The sequence below is a fragment of the Heloderma suspectum genome, chromosome 2, assembly GCF_057233095.1.
Source record: "Heloderma suspectum isolate Gila_16-S chromosome 2, 16-S_ref, whole genome shotgun sequence".
Taxonomy (NCBI): Eukaryota; Metazoa; Chordata; class Lepidosauria; order Squamata; family Helodermatidae; genus Heloderma; species Heloderma suspectum.
This window is the reverse complement of record NC_139459.1, coordinates 1,059,450-1,079,537: the sequence shown is the minus strand read 5'-3', so window position 1 is coordinate 1,079,537 and position 20,088 is coordinate 1,059,450. Positions and strand designations below refer to the sequence as shown.

Sequence of the window (20,088 nt, the reverse complement as noted above, 5' to 3'; positions counted from 1 at the left end):
CCCTGGGACGATCCTCCCACTCCCTGCTGATGGGCTTATGCCGTGAAGGAGCAGCCTGGTTCCAGAGGATGCAGCACGCATGTCTGGCTCACCCATAGTCTTGCTGCATGGAGCAGTGGACCTGCCACACCTTGGTGAGCACGCTGAACTCGGACTACGGTCGCGGTGAGGTCGGCGTCGCTGTGCCATGGACTCCGTGTGCACGTTCAGCCACTGTGCAGGAGGAGCGTCAGCGGCCTCCCTGCGATGTGCTGTGGAGCCCTCTGTGCTCTCAGTGGGACAAGAGTGTTGGCACAGGGGCATGCGGGGCACCCGTGTTTCCTGGGCCTCCAGTCAAGGGGCCCTGGCCACCCTCACGCCAGCCCAGGAAACACAGGAATGCAGGGCACCCCGCTTGGCAAGGGCAAGGAGCTGTCTGTGTCTGTGAGAGTGTGTGGAGGGGCTGGCTGGGAAGAGGCGCTGTGGAGCACCTCAGGGGCTGCGCCCTTGAGGGAGCAAAGCACTTCTCCCTGACAGGACAAGGGGCGCTTCGGGCTTGGTCTTAGACCTGCTTTAGGGTGTTAATGTGTGTGGGGGTCGTGCTGTACTCGCCTAACGTCCACATTTCCTGTAGAAAGACGACTTGTGTCTGTAAAATACCCTTGATAAGGATGGTTTTCCTCTGTTTGGGTCCTGGTCTTACAGCTTAGTCAGTTCCCAGTGTCAAATGTTGCATTTCAGTTTCAGCTTCTCCCATCTGCAGCCTCTTCCGTTTCCTTGGTCCTCTGCTGGCTGGAGGAGGCTTAGAGGCCTGGACGGTGGCTGGCTGCAAAGTCCATATTTGGTAGCAGTCATTGTTTACTCCTCAGCTGGGAGGGAGGGAGGTGGGGCACACTTTCGGCTGCACAGTTCCCTCTTGTTGCTGGAATGTGTTGCTTGCTTGCAAGAGCTGGGATGGGTCTGGGAAGCACAGAAAACCAAGGTCAGCCATCCTGCAGGAATCAGGCTGGAGCCCTGGGGCAGGAGACCTCCTGCATCCTGTGGGCATATGTCTGTGGGAGCTGCCCCACTTCTTTTGTGGTGGAGGGGGCAAGGGAAGGCCAGCATTAAGCCTTCTCCTCTCCCCATCTCCCGCTCCTCCTGTCGAACTTAAAAACGGATGGATGTTACAGGCCCATGGCAAATAATATGCGAGGGCCAAGTATACAATGGGTTGATCACTTCTAGAATTCCTTGGGGTGGGGGGAGAAGGCAGTGCGGACCCGGGCATGATGGCTTATCGCCTTGGAACTCCTTTTTTCCCTTTGCTGGCTGCCCCCCCGTCCCCCCTCCTTTCAGCGTCAGGGGTAGTTTGTTAGCCGCCTGGAGCATCTTGGAGAGAATTTGGAAAGATGGGATATAAATTGTTGTTGTTAAGTCATGTCCGACTCTTCGTGACCCCACGGACCATAGCACGCCAGGCCTTCCTGTCCTGCGCTCTCTCCCGGAGCGTGCTCAAGTTCATATTCATTGCATCGGTGATGCTATCTAGCCATCTCATCCTCTGCCGTCCCCTTCTCCTTTTGCCCTCAATCTTTCCCAGCATCAGGGTCTTTTCCAGAGAGTTTTCTCATTAGGTGGCCAAAATATTTGAGCTTCAGCTTCAGTATCTGTCCTTCCAATGAGCACTCAGGGTTGATTTCCTTTAGGATGGACTGATTTGACCTCCTTGCAGTAAAGGGGACTCGTAAGAGTCTTCTCCAGCACCACAGTTCGAAAGCATCAATTCTTCGGTGCTCAGCCTTCCTTATAGTCCAGCTCTCACAGCCATACGTTACTACTGGGAAAACCATAGCTTTGATTAGACGGACCTTTGTCGGCAAGGTGATGTCTCTGCTTCTTACTATGCTGTCTAGGTTTGCCATAGCTTTCCTCCCAAGGAGCAAGCGTCTTTTAATTTCATGGCTACAGTCACCGTCTGCAGTGATCTTGGAGCCCAAGAAAGTAAAATCTGTCACTGCTTCCATTTCTTCCCCTTCTATATGCCAGGAAGTGATGGGGCCAGATGCCATGATCTTTGTTTTTTTAATGTTGAGTTTCAAACCAGCTTTTGTACTCTCCACTTTCACCCTCAACAAGAGGCTCTTTAGATCCTCTTCGCTTTCTGCCATTAGGGTAGTATCGTCTGCATATCTGAGGTTGTTGATAATTCTCCCAGCAATCTTAATTCCAACCTGTGGTTCATCCAACCCGGCGTTTCTTATGATGTACTCTGCATATAAATTAAATAAGCGGGGCAGCAATATACAGCCTTGTCGTACTCCTTTCCCAATTTTGAACCAATCGGTTGTTCCATGTCCGGTTCTTACTGTTGCTTCTTGTCCCTTGTACAGGTTTCTCAGGAGACAGATAAGGTGGTCTGGTACCCCCATCTCTTTCAGAATTTGCCACAGTTTGTTGTGATCCACACAATCAAAGGCTTTAGTGTAGTCAATGAAGCAGAAATGGACGTTTTTCTGGAATTCTCTTGCTTTCTCCATGATCCAGCAAATGTTGGCGATTTGATCTCTAGTTCCTCTGCCTCTTCGAAACCCCGCTTGTACTTCCGGTAGTTCTCGGTTCACATGCTGCTGAAGCCTAGCTTGTAGGATTTTGAGCATCACCTTGCTGGCATGTGAAATGAGTGCAACTGTGTGGTAGTTTGAACGCTCTTTGGCATTGCCCTTCTTTGGAATTGGAATGTCAACTGACCTTTTCCAGTCTTGTGGCCACTGCTGAGTGTTCCAAATTCGTTGGCATACTGAGTGCAGCACTTTCACAGCATCATCTTTTAGGATTTTAAATAGCTCAGCTGGAATACTGTCATCTCCGCTAGCTTTGTTGTTACTAATGCTTCCTAAGGCCCACTTGACTTCACTCTCGAGGATGTCCGGCTCAAGTTCAGTGACCGCACTCTCCTGGCTATCAGGGACATTCAGATCTTTCCTGTATAGTTCTTCTGTGTATTCTTGCCACCTCTTCTTAATCTCATCTGCTCCTATTAGGTCCCTGCCTTCTTTGTCCTTTATCATGCGCGTCTTTGCACAAAACATTCCCTTGAGATCTCCGATTTTCTTGAAAAGATCTCTAGTCTTTCCCATTCTGTTGTTTTCCTCGATTTCTTTGCATTGTTCATTTAAGAAGGCCTTCTTGTCTCTCCTTGCTATTCTCTGGAACTCTGCATTCAGTTGGATATATCTTTGCCTTTCTCCCTTGCTTTTTGCTTCCCTTCTTTCCTCAGCTACTTGTGAAGCTTCATCAGACAGCCACTTTGCTTTCTTGCATTTCTTTTTCTTTGGGATGGATTTCATTGCTGCCTCCTGAACAATGTTACGGACCTCCGTCCATAGTTCCTCAGGCACTCTGTCTATCAGGTCTAATCCCTTAAATCTATTCCTCACCTCCACTGTATATTCATAAGGGATATGATTGAGGTCATACCTGAATGGTTTAGTGGTTTTCCCTACATTCTTCAATTTAAGCCGAAATTTTGCGATAAGAAGCTCATTATCTGAGCCACAGTCAGCTCCAGGTCTTGTTTTGACTGACTGTATAGAGCTTCTCCGTCTTTGGCTGCAAAGGACATAATCAACCTGATTTCGATATTGACCATCTGGTGATGTCCATGTGTAGAGTCGCCTCTTGTGCTGTTGGAAAAGCGTGTTTGCTATAATCAGTGTGTTCTCTTGGCAAAACTCTATTAGCCTTTGTCCTGTTTCATTTTGTACACCAAGGCCATGCTTGCCTGTTATCCCGGTGATTTCTTGACTTCCTACTTTAGCATTCCAATCCCCTATGATGAAGAGGACATCTTTTTTGGGTGTTAGTTCTAGAAGGTGTTGTAGGTCTTCATAGAACTGATCAACCTCAGCTTCTTCGGCCTCAGTGGTTGGGGCATAGACTTGAATTACTGTGATGTTTAATGGTTTGCCTTGGATTCGTACTGAGATCATTCTGTCATTTTTGAGATTGTACCCCAGTGCTGCTTTTCCCACCCTTTTATTGACTATGAATGCTACTCCATTTCTTCTAAGGGATTCTTGCTCACAGTAGTAGATATAATGGTCACCTGAATTAAATTGGCCCATGCCTGTCCATTTTAGTTCGCTGATTCCCAAGATGACGATGTTCAATCTTGCTATCTCATGTTTGACCACCTGCAGCTTACCTTGATTCATTGATCTTACATTCCAGGTTCCTAAACAATATTGTTCTTTACAGCATCGGACTTTCATTTTCACCACCAGTACTCAGACATCCACAGCTGAGTGTCCTTTTGGCTTTGGCCCAGCCACTTCACTCTTTCTGGCGCTACTTGGAAATTCCCTCTGCTCTTCCCCAGTAGTATATTGGACACCTTCTGACCGGAGGGGCTCATCTTCCGGCGTCATCTCTTTTAGTCTTGTGATACGTTCCATGGGGTTTTCTTGGCAAGAATACTGGAGTGGGTTGCCATTTCCTTCTCCAGTGGACCACCTTTTGTCAGAACTCTCCACCATGACCTGTCCGTCTTGGGTGGCCCTGCACGGCATAGCTTATGGCTTCACTGAGTTACGCAAGCCCCTTCGCCACAACAAGGCAGTGATCCATGAAGGGGCCCCTTCCTGTATGTGTCCTGTTTTGTTTTCAGGTCATCTCTAAACTTTTTGAGAAGCCATATTGGCTTCTTCTGTTGTCTTCCACCTTTTATTCTTGTTGGAATTGTTTGTAATTGTGCCTTGAGAATTTCCTTTTTAAAAAAACTCCCACCCATCTTGGACTCCTTTTCTCGCTAGAGTCGCTCACCATGGGACCTTTCTGATCATTGTTCCAAGTTTATTAAAATGGGCTTTCTTAAAATCCAGGGTACGTTTTTGGCTACACTCGGCTTTTGCTTCCCTTAGAACCAAGAACTCAAATATAACATGGTCACTTTCCCCCAGAGTTCCCATAACTGCTCCTTTATCCACGAAGTCATCTCTGTTGGTTAGGATCAAGTCAAGGATAGCTAGTCCTCTAGTTCCTTCCTCCACTTTCTGTAGGAAGAAGTTATCAGCAACACAACTCAGGAATTTCTTGGAGGGGCCACGTTTTGCAGAATTTGTCTCCCAACAGATATTGGGGAAATTGAAGTCCCCCATTACTACTACGTCATGCTTCCTTAAAACATTGGCTATTTGCTTTTCAAAAGTTTAATCCACTTCCCCCGTCCTCCATGGTTTCTCAAAGAGAATAGACAGCGGTTCTGAGAGTTCTTCTGCCAGTTCTTTATTACTCTTGGATGCAGCAAGCCAAGCATTTTGGTGGGGCTCTCTAGGCACTTTAGCCTAGAGGGTTAGCTCCTCTTGTTTCACAATGGCAGGCAAGTTCTGACCCGAGGTCGAGGCCTTGGTGATCCACTGTTGAGTGATGCAAGGGATGGGGGGGGCAGTGAGGCTGATGTGTTTCCTTGACTCAGTTTCCTGTTGCACAAAGCTCCCCCCGCCCTTCCTTGTATATTTCTAGCCCCGTTTTGTGAAGGGTGACTGTGGTTCATTGCAGTTGCTGAGAGTTCTGCATCACCTTGTTACTTTGAGACATTTTGGCTTCCGCAAGTTGGTGTGACAGTGTGGCAACAGGACTCACCACCTTTTCTCAGCTAATCGTAATGACACAGGACTGACATAAGAAAGCTTCTCTTTGCACAGCACATAACTCCCTTCAGAACTCACCTTCAACATTATTTGAACGTTATTCAAATGAACATTGTTTCAACATTATTATTTATTAAACGTATGCATTGCTTCCCACCACAAAGAGCAGTCTCAGAGTGCCTTAGACACACAAATATAGAAAGCCATAATTAATATAACAGAAACGAATCAGTATAAACCATAATCAGCACCGATACAAACAAAAATCTAAAAACAATACAAAAATTACCCATAATAGCTAAATAGAACCCCTATGTTCAGAGGCAGTGTGGGGCATCTGTGGCGTTGCCTCCATGCCCTGCTGCCTGTGGGCTTCTTGTCCATCTGGCTGGCCAGTGTTGGGAGCAGACTGCAGGGCTAGACAGATCTGCGTTGGCCTCATCCAGAAGAGCGGCTGTTATGTTCTTTCTGGGTTCCCTCTCAGCATTCGTACTGCAGTTTCAAATGTCTTCTAAGACAGGGGCCCCCAACCTTTTTGGGTCCTTGGGCACTTCTGGGAATTTGAGAAACTGCTGTGGGCACCACCACAAAATGCCTAATCAATGGATCACCACTTTGGCGTCTGTCTTATCTGTGGATCTTAGCCGAGTCTTATTCAGCGAAAGCTCTTGTTTTGTGTTTGTTAGACACCGCAACATCTCTTCAATAAGGGATTGTCTAATTTAGCTAAATGCTGGCGGTGTAATACAGCAACTGCTTCTTTTAAACATATGTTTTGGCAATGTCCAGTAGTTCTTTTGCGGGGGAGGTTATTACACAGGTAAATTTTGTACTGGAACAGTCTTTAATGTTCACTGATGTACAGGCTCTTTTAAATTATTTGCCTACCTCATGGAAATTAACGAATGGTCAGTGCTAAAAGACTGATATTACAACACTGGAAAGATAAACACTCAGCTCCTATAGTGCGATGGATTGAGGACCTTACAATACTTTCTATATTTGAACAGGTGGCATATAGATTTGGATATTTGGTCCATTTTTGTTGACGTCTGTGTGTAATTGCTAGAAAGTTATACGCATTTCATACAAATCCATGTACATATATTTTAAAAAAGGGAAAAATCAAAAAGAGAGAAAAACATTTTTTGAGGGGGTGCCCATGGGCACCATGTTGGGGACCCCTTCATGGGCTCCATTCGAGGTGCCTGTGGGCATCATGGTGCCCGTGGGTGCCACATTGGGGACTCCTGTTCTAGGATGTCATCTGATTTTTTTTTCTCAGTAACTCAAGCAACGCGACTTAAGAAAGGGTCGCCTCTTTGCCCAGGCCTGTGGATCCAGCAAGATTGTGACTGCTGCACGTCTTGCATAAAAAAAGCCAAACCGTCTCTTGGCTGCGTCTTAACAGCACAAAAAGCAATGCTGCAAGAACAAAAGTACAGCAAGTCATTGGTCCGGGTTGCATGTCACAGCTGCCCAGGGTTTAAGCACACCTTAGGATGGCTGGGAATGAGTGAGCGTAGTGGTGGCTGGCTGGCTGGCCACTCCCATTGCAATAAATAACTCAGGGATGCTCCTGGATTCTGCCAGAAGTGCTACATCCTTGGGTGGTCTATCATGATGTCCAAACCTGGAACTCCGGGTTGTTGCGGGACGAAAAACCCAAGAGTTTGAACCTGTGGTTCGTCCCCCAGCAACCCAGAGTTCTGGGTTTGGACATCACAATAACCCAGGGACTGAGTGTTTATCACAGTGGGTGGGTGGGCTGGAACCAGCATTCATGATCACACCCGCTTCGTTTTTAACAACCCATGGTTAACAAACGGTGGTTGTTGGCAATGTGTGGACTGGATCATTCCCATTGCTGCTGCCCATCACTCCCAGTGTGGCCCACCGAAAGCTGCTCTTCCAACTATGCATGGAAAGTGCCAATCAGTAGGCAGAAAGGTCATGAGCACAGAGCAGCCGTGCTTTAATGCCTTCCTTTCCCTACCCCTTTGCACCATGGCCCTGGAGATTTCTGGTGGAATCTAGGCTACTCCTCCACAGCCCCATGCAGTCAGAAGTGGGCAGCAGGAGCTCGGCCTGCTCCTGGGACACAGCTGGTTCCAGCCCTGCTTCAGCCCCATCCCCTTTCTCCACCACTAGGATTTGTAGCACAGCTGATGGCTGTGGCCAGTCACATCCTGCCAGTGGAGAGGATGTGGCTGTCCGCTATGCAAAGCACCTTGCATAGGAAGTGGCCTTATCCAGTTTCTGACCATGGTCCAGACAGCTTGGTGTCGCCTGCTCCCCTGGCAGCAGCGGCCTGGACAGAGGTTTTTCCCCATTAGCTGCTACTTCATCCATTTAGCTGGAGAGATTTATTTTTAAACATTTCTAGGCCATCCTTAATGCTGACAGGTTCCTGTGTGGTGTATGATAAAATTACAACAAAAAAGAACAGTTTAGAGCTTTAATAACAAGACTAAAAGGCAGCAAGCCCATAAAACTGGTGATGGGTAGACTTGCCCTGAGTGAATTCATTATTTCCTTACATGTTGGTCTGTAGCAGCAAAAGCAGCAAAGAGACTTCTGGCTCCTTAAAAGTCCAGCAGTCTTTTTCTGGCATAAGCTTTTGTGGGCTGGAGTCCACTTATTAGGGCTGTCCTCGGCTGGCAGGTGTACGCACCTGGGTCAGCTGGGAAGGAACTTGTGCTGGGTGTGGGAACATAACAAAGCCTTGTCTAGCCACCAGCTTCTCCTCCCTGTGACACAACTGCATTGTTTGTTTGCTCTACACTTATCTTGCCTTTCTGCCAAGGTGTTCAGGTCCATTTATAATTTAAAATACAAGTTACAAACGGCCCGCCAATCATTCTTTGTCCACTCAGGGTCTTGGCACGAGGTCCCTGGCCTGGTCCTCACCTCTCCTGCTATACTTAGATGCTGTGTGTCCATGTCATGTGCTCTTTTTTGAACCCTGTATCACTTTCACCGATGTCCCTCATCGCCAAGGCAGATTCCACACTGGGGATCATTAGGGAAGGAACCCAGTATCAAAATGCCCTTATGCAAATCTATGGTGTGACCATACTTGGAATGCTGTGTACAGTCCTGGTCAGTGCACCTCAAATGGGTATTGTAGAATGGGAAGCGGGCAACCCCAGTGATCGAGGGGCTGGAGCAACTCCCGTATGAGGAAAGGTGACAACATCTGGGACTGTTCAGCTTAGGGGGGCATGATGGGGTACACAATTATGCATGGTGGAGAGAGAGAGGGTACGGAGAGCCCAGTAGGATAATCCATTGAAGTTGATTGATGGGGGATTCGGGACAGAGCAAAGGAAGTCCTTCTTCATGCAGTGCATAGTCAAACCATGGACTTCACTTGCACAAAATGCAGCGATGACCACCGGTTTGGATGGTTTTAAGAGGGGATTGGCCAAATTCCTGGAGGAGGAGGCTGTCTGTGGCCACTAGTCCTGATGGCTCTGTGCTCCCTCCAGTGTTGGAGGTGGGGTGCCAGTTTCTTGGTAGTGTGAGTGGCAGGTGCAGTTGCCCTTGCATGCTGCTTGTTGGCTCCCCATGGGGGCATCTGGCTGGTCACTTGGGAGAAGGGGTGCTGGACGAGATGGGCACCCTTTGGTCTGATTCAGCACAACTCTTCTTAATGTTTCTACAGAAAGCTGGAAAACCAGTTTCACAGTTGGTGAAAATGAAAGCGGGTGAATGGCTCCAGCTCTGCTGTAGTTTCAGTGGCCTTCCTGTGAACGGCTGTTACGACACCACACCGAGCAGGCATGTCCTTTCCGTGTCCCTTTCGCCAGTGGCACAGTGGAGCATTGCGCCATATGGCTGCAATCCTGAGCATGTTTTCCTGTGAGGATGTCCCGGTGGGCCCCCAGAGAGGCATGTGGGGAGGAGGGGCGTCTTGGCGGATGTGATTCCTTTGCTGTCGTCGGATATCTTCCTGCGAGATTTAGTGGCCTGGTTGCCTCTTGGTATTGCATTTTTTTCTTTCCTTGAGCAGGCCTGAGTTGGGCCTTGCTTTTGTGTGCCTGGGAGGCATTAAAAAAGAGTCTTGCCTCTGAATTTGGTAAAGATTCTGTGGGCCTAGGAGACAGTTGGGTTTTCCTGAATAATAAATGCACAGTTGTTACTCAGTTTTTGTCAGAACTCTGGATATCTTCCCTGAAGGATGTGCTTCTCTTGCCAGGAAGCTGCATTTCCCACGACTCATAGTGCAGTATTCTGTCTCTGGGGAAAAGGGATCTCCCCCCGCCCCCCAGCGAATGAGCATGGTGTAGGCCGTCTGGAGCACCCCGCGGCGTGACTGGCGAGGAGCCCCGCCAGCTCCCTGCTCCTTACCCTTCTGCCATTTCAACCCTTTGCTGACTGCTCCTTCCCATTCTGCCTTTGGGAGCGCAGAATGGATTACATATATATTGTTTGTTTTTGTTCCTCCACGTGGAAACGGCCGTGGCTTACTTGAGAGCACCTGTGGCCTTGGGCGGTGGTGGGGAGTCATGCTGTGCTGTCCCAGCCTGACGTTCCTTTCCCGGCGCTCTCTGGCATGCACGCAGGGCAAGCGCGCTTGGCGACAGGTGTGTTCTGGGGGGGGGGGGGAGTGTGTGTGCCCTTTTTGCCCAGCCCTGACCCAGCTGTCCCGCATGCCCCTTGCTGATCTGCAGAGCTGCGGGTTCCTAGAGGCTCCTCCCCGGCCGGTACCTGAGCCTGACAGGCAGGGGCTGTGGCTCTGTGGCAGAGCCCTGCTTTGCATGCAGGAGGTCCCCGGTTCATCCCTGGCAGCATCTTCAGGCAGGGGCTGGGAAAGTCCCCCGCCTGAAGCCCCAGAGAGCTGTTGCTGCCAGTCTGAGTCGACAATATTGGGCCGAAGTGGGTCTGACCCTGTGCAAGCAGCTTCCTGCGCTCCGCTGTGCCGCTGACTCCGGCAGCTCACGCGGTGTCTGCACCTGTTCTGAGAGGAACTTATTGGATGTGCTCTCAGCGCCCTGGCCCTGAGCTGATGGGGATGGGTGGATTTGTACTTGTGCTGCGTTTTCTCTGCAGAGCTATAAATACCGTAGCCAGAGCAGGGTGTGCGACTCCTGCCTGCCTTCTAAAAAGCGCACAGGGCTGCTTGCTGAGCTGAGCGCTAACCACGCTCCTTTGCACAACCTCCGGTCAGGAACGGCCATGCAGCCCCCCCCCCCCCCCCCCCCCCCCCGGGCAGGCAAGGTGTGACGACTTCGTGCAGACTTTTAAAATCCACTGGGAGCTCTGGAGCTTGTATGAAAACACACATTATGATACAGATAACTGAAACTCAGAAGGTTTCCCTTAAAACTGCTGAACCAAGAAAATACCAGAATGTGGTTTTCAAGGCTGATCTGCTTCCTCTGTAGACTCTTCTCCCCTGGCCAACTCCTAGGGGGCAATGTAGTTCTCTGAATACTTAGGGGGGATGACAGCCCCCCCACACACACACACTTTGGTCAGCTGAGCCTGAACCAAACTAGAAATGTTGGAGACCCTTAAGCACACCCCCTGCGTCTTTCTGTTTCTTTTTAAAAGCAGCTGCAAGGAGGGGAGAAGCTGACTGGATCAGGACCACAGCACTGTTGTTTTTCTCCATGCCATTTGCCTGGTGTCAGTCCCCTGCCCCTGCCAAGCTCTTTGCACCTTTGAGAAAACAGCTTTGGGGGAATGATTTATATTGGGAGATCAACACTGGGAAGGGGAGAGTCAGCCCCCTCCCTCTGGTACTGATCATAGAATCATAGAATAGTAGGGTTGGAAGGGGCCTACAAGGCCATCGAGTCCAACCCCCTGCTCAGTGCAGGAATCCAAGTCAGAGCATCCCTGACAAATGGCTGTCCAGCCTCGTCTTAAAGGCCTCCAGTGTGGGAGAGCCCACCACCTCCCCAGGTAATTGGTTCCATTGCCGTATTGCTCTGACACTCAGGAAGTTTTTCCTGATGTTCAGCCGGAATCTGGCTTCCTGTAACTTGAGCCCATTATTCCGTGTCCTGCACTCTGGGATGATCAAGAAGAGATCCTGGCCTTCTTCTCTGTGACAACCTTTCAAGTACTTGAAGAGTGCTATCATATCTCCCCTCAGTCTTCTCTTCTCAAGGCTAAACATGCCCAGTTCTTTCAGTCTCTCTTCATAGGGCTTTGTTTCTTTGGCTTTGTTTGATCGAGAACACACTTCCCCTGTCTGCTTTGAAACTTCTTGTCTAGTTTGGTCTTCAAGTTCCCTGTACCAGCCAAAGGGACCCCTCTCTTCATCACCACACCAGGCTGCAGAGCATCTTTGACCTGCTGTGTTTATATTGTCTATTAAGAGCATTTATATCCCCCCTTGCATTCAAAAAGACTCTCTTGGTGGCTGGCAGCCAAAGTTAAAAGCAAAAATGACATCTCAAAAACAGTTTTTACTTAAAAGGCAGGAGCCCCAGAGATTGAACAAGGGAAATGGGCTGTGGGGGCCTCCCATCTGATGGACCTGTGGTGACTGCTCTGCTCTCCCTGTGGGTGGGTCCATCGTCATCCTCCCCCCTTCCCTGCCTCTCCGCTGAGCCTTCTCTGGGCTCTGCTGGCTACGGGTTCCAGCTGGTGGCTTTGCAGCCTCTGCTTTCTGTGCCTCAGGAGTTCCCGAGGCCCCTTGCCTGTCGAAGGCCTGCATCCCTGGGCGACTCCTTGGGCAGCCTGGAGCACCCTTCTCCCCTGGCTGCCTGGACCGCCAGCAGCAGGAACGCCTTTCCTGCTGTCTGGGGGGCTTGGAGCCTCCACCAAGTGCCCCTCCGGCCTCAAGCTGTGGGCGAGGCCTTCTGTGCTTCCCCCGCTGCACCTCGCAGTGCCTGCTGGCTGAGCAGCAGGGCATGGCTCTTCCTGTCTTTCCACTCCCCCTGTGTGCGGAAGCCATGCTGCGTGAGCATGAGGGTCTGCACGTAAGAGGCATTTGAGGCACCCCACCAGCACCTTCTGAAAAAGTGACCTCGAAAAAGTGGCCGCTCTTGTTATCCCCACATTGCATGGAGACTCCTGGCTAAGGACCCCAGGGGGCCCATGGCTGCAGGGCGAGGGGACGCGCGCAGGACCTCATGGCTCACAACATGCTGGATCGCTGCACAGCGCCCAGGCGGGCTCAGGCTGATCTCCCCCACTGCCTTCACCTGCTGCTGCTGCTTGGGAGCGGTGCAACCAGCCTTGGCCAGAGCGGAGGATATGCACGTGTGCCTGTCTGGCAAGGAGCCCGCTCTCGTCCGTCCCCCAGAGACTGCTGTCTGCTTGCCCACTGGAAGATGCGGCCACGACCGGGGAGCCGTGGGGGAGCTCCCGAGGGTTCTGCTGCTTTAGCCTCCTGGGCACATGGCCTCGGCTTCTAGCTTGTGCCTCAGCTGCTGTAGAAGATGAACGGTGTGCTGTCCTGCTGACACCTCGAAGTCTGGATGGTGGCCAAAAGAAGTTGCAACGGCTGGGATGGGGGCAAGCTGGCTGGCAGCCTGGATTAGCTCAGGCAGCTTTGACAAAGGACGAGGCAAATGCGGGGCAGATGAAAACTTCCTGCAAGTGGTAGCTGGACACAGTAGGTCAGCATGGAGCCCCCTGGCCAGGGGCACAACGCCTCTTGAGCCACAAGTGCTGAGAACGTAGGGGTGTCCTGCTGGTGGGCTTCCCCGGGGCATCTGGTTGCCAGGGTGGGAAACAGGATGCTGCTGTCCTGGGTGGGCCATGGACTTGATCCAGCCAGGCAGTCCTCCTCCCTGTCACCCTCCACCACCCCAGTGTGCTTCTCTGCAAGTGGCCAAAGGTGCGGGAAGCTAAACGCGCTGCTGAGACAAGCAGAGGAGATTGACTCCTGCTGGTTGGGCTGTGGGTTGGCTTCCTTCTTCTCCCACGTGGTCTAGGCGACCCCAGCATCATAGAATCATAGAATAGTAGGGTTGGAAGGGGCCTACAAGGCCATCGAGTCCAACCCCCTGCTCAATGCAGGAATCCAAGTCAGAGCATCCCTGACAGATGGCTGTCCAGCTTCGTCTTGAATGCCCCCAGTGTGGGAGAGCCCACCACCTCCCTAGGGAATTGGTTCCATTGTCGTATTGCTCTAACACTCAGGACGTTTCTCCCGATGTTCGCCGGAATCTGGCTTCCTGTGACTTGACCCATGATTCCGTGTCCTGCACTCTGGGATGATCGAGAAGAGATCCTGGCCTTCCTCTCTCGGACAACCTTTCAAGTATAGAATCATAGAATAGTAGGGTTGGAAGGGGCCTACAAGGCCATCGAGTCCAACCCCCAAAGTACTTGAAGAGTGCTATCATATCTCCCCTCAGTCTTCTCTTCTCAAGGCGAAACATGCCCCGTTCCTTCAGTTTCTCTTCATAGCGCTTTGTTTCCAGTCCCATGATCATCTTGGTTGCCTTCCTCTAAACCCTATCCAGTTTGTCTGCATCCTTCTTCAAGTGTGGTGCCTGGAACTGGACACAGTACTCCAGATGAGGCCCAACCAGTGCTGAGTAGAGGGGAACTAGTACTTCCCAGGATTTGGAAGCTATGCTTCTATTAATGCAGCCCCAAATAGCATTTGCTTTTTTTGCAGCCACATCCCATTGTTGGCTCATATTCAGCTTGTGATCGACAACAATTCCAAGATCCTTCTCTCTTGTAGTGTTGTTGCCAAGTGATGATACTACTTTGAATGAGTTCAGTTCTCCAGGGCCAGATGAACTGCATCCTAGACTAATAAAGGAACTGGCAGAAGAACTCTCAGAACTGCTGTCTATTCTCTTTGAGAAGTCATGGAGGACGGGGGAAGTGCCAGATGACTGGAGGAGGGCTAACGTTGTCCCTATCTTCGAAAAGGGTAAAAAGGAGGAACCTGGGAACTACAGACCAGTCAATCTGACATCAATCCCTGGGAAAATTCTGGAGCAGATGATAAAGCAATCCATCTGGAAGCACCTTGACAACAATGCCGTGATTACTCGACGCCAACATGGATTTGTCAAGAACAAGTCCTGCCGGACAAATCTGATCTCATTTTTTGATCAAGTCACCTCCCTTGTGGACCATGGGCATGCTGTAGACATCACATACCTCGACTTCAGCAAAGCTTTCAACAAAGTGCCCCATGATATCCTGATGAGCAAACTAGCTCAAAGTGGGCTAGATGAAACAACGATCCGGTGGATCCACAGTTGGCTACAAAATCGGACTCAAAGAGTGCTTATCAATGGGACCTTCTCAAACTGGGGAGAGGGAACGAGTGGAGTACCGCAGGGCTCAGTCCTGGGCCCAGTGCTCTTTCACATTGGTATTAATGACTTGGAGGAGGAGGTGCAGGGAATGCTGATCAGATTTGCAGATGACACAAAATTGGGCGGGATAGCTAATACTGTGGAAGTATTCAAAGTGATCTGGATAGATTGGAGCGCTGGACAGAAAACAACAGAATTACATTTAATAGGGATAAAGGCCAAGTTCTGCAACTAGGAAAAAGAAACCAAAGGCACAGCTACAAGATAGGGGATACGTGGCTCAACAGCACTACAAGTGAGAAGGATCTTGGAATTGTTGTCGATCACAAGCTGAATATGAGCCAACAATGGGATGTGGCTGCAAAAAAGGCCAATGCTCTTTTGGGCTGCATTCATAGAAGCATAGCTTCCAAATCCCGGGAAGTCCTAGTTCCCCTTTACTCAGCACTGGTTAGGCCTCATCTGGAGTACTGTGTCCAGTTCCGGGCACCACACTTGAGGAAGGATGCAGACAAACTGGAGAGGGTTCAGAGGAGGGCAACAAAGATGATCAGGGGACTGGAAACAAAGCCCTATGAAGAGAGACTGAAAGAACTGGGCATGTTTAGCCTTGAGAAGAGAAGACTGAGGGGAGATATGATAGCACTCTTCAAGTACTTGAAAGGTGGTCACAGAGAAGAAGGCCGGGATCTCTTCTTGATCATCCCAGAGTGCAGGACACGGAAGAATGGGCTCAAGTGACAGGAAGCCAGATTCCGGCTGAACATCAGGAAAAACCTCCTGACTGTAAGAGCAATACGACAATGGAACCAATTACCTGGGGAGGTGGTGGGCTGTCCCACAGTAGAGGCCTTCAAGACGAGGCTGGACAGCCATCTGTCAGGAATGCTCTGACTTGGATTCCTGCATTGAGCAAGGGGTTGGACTCGATGGCCTTGTAGGCCCCTTCCAACCCTACTATTCTATGATTCTATGACTCACTTGGCACAGGAAGAGGGTGGTGGGAGTTGCCTTTGTGCAGACCCTCGTTGGAGAAGGTGCTTGTTTGGCGTGTGCAGGATATCTGAGTAAAGGCCTAAGTTCTCCAAGACATTTCTTCAGGCTAGATGCTAAGCACAACCGGGCCTGGGTGTGTGGAGAAAAGCCAGGGCTTAATAAGTGTACACTTCCAAAGTCTAAACAGATTTCAGTTGCAGCACCAAGGATTGGGAGGGAGATGTAAAGTTGGGGGTAACAATGGACAGAAGCTCATGTACCGCAGCGGAGGGAACAGCTCTAATAGTGCCCAATAATAGTCTTCAGACACATGTAGGAAGAAAGCCAGACTGTGAAGCACGTGGTCTTCGATGTCTATATACTAATGCCCAGATTATAGGAAACAAACAGTAAACCTGAACTCTTCATACGGAAGGAAATTATGACTTGATCGGTGTAACTGAGACTTGGTGGGATGACTCTCATGACTGGAGTACAGCAACTGGAGGATATAACTTGTTCAAAAAGAACAGGAGGAACAGAAAGGGAGGTGGGGTTGCACTGTATGTGAAAAATACATCTCTGCACAGAAATACAGGAGGATGAGCTTGGTAGCTCCATCGAGAGCATCTAGATCAAAATAAATGGAGCAAAGAATAAAAGGAACCTGATGGTCGGAGTCTACTACTGGCCATCCAGTCAAGGAGAAGACAAGGATGAAATTTTGAAAAGCAAATTGCCAGTATTTCAAGGAAGCATGATGTAGTAGTAATGGGGGGCTTCAATTTCCCCAAAATTTGTTGGGAGACAAATTCTGCAAAACATGGCCCCTGCAAGCGATTCCTGACTTGTGTTCCTGATAACCAGCATCTCTTCTTGATCATCCCAGAATGCAGGACATGGAATAATGGGCTCAAGTGACAGGAAGCCAGATTCCGGCTGAACATCAGGAAAAACTTCCTGACTGTTAGAGCCATAGGACAATGAAACCGATTACCTAGGGAGCTAGTGGGCTCTCCTACACTGGAGGCATTCAAGATGAAGCTGGACAGCCATCTGTCGGGGATGCTCTGACTTGGGTTCCTGCATTAAGCAGGGGGTTGTACTCAATTGTCTTGTAGGCCCCTTCCAACCCTACTATTGTATGATTCTATGATAATTTCTTCCTACAGAAAGTAGAGCTAGGAACTAGAGGATCAGCTATCCTTGACTTGATCCTAACCAACAGAGATGACTTAGTGGATAAAGTAGCAGTTAGAGGAACTCTGGGGGAAAGCGGCCATGTTGTACTTGAGTTCTTGGTTCTAAAGGAAGCAAAAGCCGGGTGTAGCCAAATGCGTACCTGGATTTTAGGAAAGCCAATCTTAATAAACTCAGAAAAAGATAAGTAAGGTCCCATGGCAAGCGACTGTAATGAGAAAAGGAGTCCAAGATGGGTGGGAGCTTTTAAAAAAGGAAATTCTAAAGCACAAACAATTCCAACAAGAAAAAAAGGTGGAAGAAAAGAGAAAAGCCAATGTGGCTTCACAAAAAGCTTCAGATGACCTGAAAACAAAAAGGACACATATAGGAAGTGGAAGGAAGGCCAAGCAACAAAGGAAGAGTACAGGCAGGTAGCACAGAATTGCAGGGATGGCGTCAGGAAGGCTAAAGCTGAGAACGAGTTGAGGTTAGCGAGGGATGCTACAAACCACAAAAAGGCTTTCTTCAGATACATGCATAGTAAAAGACAAGAGGAAAGAAATGGTGGTTCAGCTATTAAATAAAGATGGCAAAATGATAACAGATGACAAGGAAAAGGCAGAAGTGCTGAATTCCTACTTTGGCTCAGTCTTCTCCTGAAAGGGGGTCTGTGACCCCCCTGGAAAAGACGAAGTACAGGCTGAAGGGGCAGGATTGCAGCTTGAGATCGATAGGCATATGGTCAAGGAACACCTCATTCCTTTGAATGAGTTCAAATCTCCAGGGCCAGATGAACTGCACCCTAGAGTAATAAAGGAACTGGCAGAAGAGTTCTCGGAACCACTGTCTGTTCTCTTTGAGAAATCATGGAGGACCTGGGAAGTGCCAGATGACTGGAGGAGGGCTAATGTTGTCCCTATCTTCAAAAAGGGCAAAAAGGGGGAACCTGGGAACTACATATCAGTCAGTCTGACATCAGTCCCTAGGAAAATTCTGGAGCAGATGTTAAAGCAATCCATCTGGAAGCACCTTGAAAACAATGCAGTGATTACTCGAAGCCAACATGGATTTGTCAAGAACAAATCCTGCCAGATGAATCTGATCTCATTTTTGAATTATGTAACCTCCCTTGTGGACTGTGGGAATGCTGTGGACATCATATTCCTCGACTTCAGCAAAGCTTTCGACAAAGTGCCCCATGGTATCCTGATGAGCAAACGAGCTCAAAGTGGGCTAGAGGAAACAACTATGAATAGAAGCGTAGCTTCCAAATCCCGAGAAGTACTAGTTCCCCTCTACTCAGCACCGGTTAGCCCTCATCTGGAGTACCCCTCTCCTCAGCACTGGCTAGGCCTCATCTGTAGTACTGTGTCCAGTTCTGGGCACCACACTTGAAGAAGGGGCCTACAAGGCCATCGAGTCCAACCTCTGCTCAATGGAGAAAAGCCAGAGCAACCAATAGCCCCTCCCAGGAACTGGTTCCATTATCAAACTGCTCTTACCATCAAGATGGTTATCCTGATCTTCAACCAAAAAAGAAACTACCAACAACTTAAACCCATTAGAGCTAGAGGGCAGCTGAGAACAAAACTTTGCCCTTTTCTCTGTGACAGCCCTTTAGGTCTTTGATTTATCCATCAAAGACCTAAATCCATCTGACCATCTTCTTTGCTCTCCTCCAAACCTGTTCCAGTTTTCTACATCCTTCTTAAAGTGCAGCCCCCAGAACTGGACACAGAACTCCAGATGAGGTCTGACTAGTGCAGAATAAAGTGGAACTATTACTATCTGTGGCTTGGAAACCATAGTTCTATTAATGCAGCCTAAATCACATTAGCCTTTTTTGCAGCTGCATTACACTGTGGTGCACAAAGATTCTACTACCAGGTTGAACACTAACAAAATATAACAAAAGAACATGTAAGTAGCCAAGTTGGTCCATTAGGAAAAACCTAAAAGCCACAGTACAGTAATAGTTTTACTAAGACCAACTAAAGGGTCAAAAAATACTGAACAAAATGTGTGAGTCCCCTAGAACCCTTCTTCAGGAGGGTGTTAAGCAAAATAGGCCAGGGAGGAAGGCATGTTCTGGGGACTTGGATCCCATAAAGACAGGACTGAAGTTTTGGAAGGTTACTTCCAGGGGCTCTGGTGACTAGGTAATATTGCCTACTTTGACTTCTAATGTCTCTTCTGATGTACCACCTAAAATTGATCTCTGGTTTTGCTTATATAAAAACCAGGTCGCTGTTCCTCTTTACTCCTGATCTCTGCCTCACAAGAGATCCATGTCTTCTGATCAGGGCAGGAGACAGATCCAAATAATTACAAGATTTTGTAATTTTAAAAAATGGGGGAACATCCACTATTATTCCTCTCTCCCAGCAATAACAGAATCATAGAATAGTAGGGTTGGAAGGGGCTTATAAGACCATCGGGTACACTCTGGGATGATCAAGAAGAGATCCTGGCCTTCCTCTCTGTGACAACCTTTCAAGGACTTGAACAGCGCTATCAGATCTCCCCTCAGTCTTCTCTTCTCAAGGCTAAACAGGCCCAGTTCTTTCAGTCTCTCTTCATAGGGCTTTGTTTCCAGTCTCCTGATCATCTTTGTTGCCCTCCTCTGAACCCTCTCCAGTTTGTCTGCATCCTTCTTCAAGTGTGGTGCCCAGAACTGGACACAGTACTACAGATGAGGCCTAGCCAGTGCTGAGGAGAGGGGAACTATTACTTCCTGGGATTTGGAAGTGATGCTTCTATGAATGCAGCCCAAAAGAGCATTGGCCTTTTTTGCAGCCACATCACATTGTTGGCTCATATTCAGCTTGTGATTGTGCGAGATGTCAGCTGGCTGCCTGTGTCGTGGAGTAAATCTGCTCCTTGCCTGGCTGGTAGACTCCAGGGGGAGGTGCGGGGGTATACAATGCCACTGGGCCAAGAGTAATGTAGGAGCTTGGGAGAAGTTGATGGTGAAGAAGTGTGCGTGCGCGCATTGCAACCGTGTGAGTGGGGTGCGCATTCTGCATGTGTGGGCTTATGATGCATTTCCCCATTTCTGTGACGGGGAGAATGCT

At 49.1% G+C, this 20,088-nt stretch overlaps 1 protein-coding gene across 3 annotated transcripts in view; it reads left to right on the top strand.

Annotated features, from left to right (window-relative positions):
- TLN1 (talin 1) overlaps nt 1-20,088 on the top strand; it is a 69,932-nt gene that overhangs the window by 2,305 nt on the left and 47,539 nt on the right. The window contains exon 1 of one of the 3 annotated variants that reach the window (XM_084832722.1): nt 49-134. The exons of the other annotated variants lie outside the window; for them this stretch is intronic. The gene's annotated coding sequence lies outside the window, so the exon portion shown is untranslated. Of the gene's footprint in view, nt 1-48; nt 135-20,088 lie in introns of those variants that run through there. 3 annotated transcript variants of the gene reach the window in all.